Source organism: Limulus polyphemus, unplaced genomic scaffold (genome assembly GCF_000517525.1).
Source record: "Limulus polyphemus unplaced genomic scaffold, Limulus_polyphemus-2.1.2 Scaffold1577, whole genome shotgun sequence".
In the NCBI taxonomy this organism is placed as follows: Eukaryota; Metazoa; Arthropoda; class Merostomata; order Xiphosura; family Limulidae; genus Limulus; species Limulus polyphemus.
This window is the reverse complement of record NW_013667187.1, coordinates 162,919-164,255: the sequence shown is the minus strand read 5'-3', so window position 1 is coordinate 164,255 and position 1,337 is coordinate 162,919. Positions and strand designations below refer to the sequence as shown.

At 33.6% G+C, this 1,337-nt stretch overlaps 1 protein-coding gene across 3 annotated transcripts in view; it reads left to right on the top strand.

Annotated features, from left to right (window-relative positions):
• LOC106464171 (pantothenate kinase 1-like) overlaps positions 1-1,337 on the top strand; it is an 88,126-nt gene that overhangs the window by 55,883 nt on the left and 30,906 nt on the right. The gene's annotated exons all lie outside the window — the stretch shown is intronic.

Sequence of the window (1,337 nt, the reverse complement as noted above, 5' to 3'; positions counted from 1 at the left end):
CGTAGTATATTCAGTTATGTGTAGTTTCATTAAGATGCACGTAGTATATTCAGTTATGTATAGTTTCATTTAGATGCACGTAGTATATTCAGTTATGTATAGTTTCATTAAGGTGCACGTAGTATATTCAGTTATGTATAGTTTCATTTAGATGCACATAGTATATTCAGTTATGTATAGTTTCATTAAGATGCACATAGTATATTCAGTTATGTATAGTTTCATTAAGATGCACGTAGTATATTCAGTTATGTATTGTTTCATTAAGATGCACGTAGTATATTCAGTTATGTATAGTTTCATTAAGATGCACGTACTACATTCAGTTATGTGTAGTTTCATTAAGATGCACGTAGTATATTCAGTTATGTATAGTTTCATTAAGATGCACGTAGTATATTCAGTTATGTGTAGTTTCATGGTACATGGTAGTTATAAGATCAGTTACATACATTGAGCTATTATATAGAGAGTTAACAAATATTGCAAGCATATGCTTAATAGTCTGTTTTATTTGTTCTGCCAAACCATCTGACTTGGGTGATAAGGTAAAGTGTACATCCTCACCACACCTGATGCTTTGGACAGCCTAGAGAAGAACTGATTATTAAATTACCTCCCTGATCTATCAGGGGTGCTGAATTGGAATATCCCTTCTGCTGCCAATACATCAGAAATAGACTGTACTAAAGTGTCAACCAATAGATAAGCCTCAACGTAATTGGTGAAGTAATTGATAATGATAAGCAGGTACTAATTACCAATAAGAGTGATTCTAGCTTCATGCTGAACGAGGAAGAGGAGAATTTGATTTTTTGTTCACTTGACTTTCTGTGTTAAACAAAATTTAAAGAAAAATGGAAGTTTTGAAATATTAATTATTAACTAGGGGACATAAAACATGTGGTACCTTCCTGTTCCACGTATTACAGAGTCCAAGTTGCCTACCTAACTGAATTGAGCAATTAGACTGGATACAAGTTTTGCTGCAAAACAATAATGGTTGTATACATCTTTATAGGAAAAATAAATGAAACTCAATCATAAAAAGTGCTAACAAGAAAAAGTGGTTGTACTTTTCTATTAGTGGAGAGAGATCTAGGTGAGAAGAAAATATAAATACTACAAAATTAACTGATTTGTACATAATGCAATTGGGGCAATGCTTTCGAAGTTCATTTTTCACACATGTATCTTGATCATCCTGTAAAATAGGCCTGGCATGGCCAGATGGTTAGGGTGCTCAACTTGCAATCTGCTGGTCGTGGGTTCAAATCCCCATACCACTAAACGTATTTGTCCATTCAGCTGTGGGGCTTTATAATGTGATGGTCAAT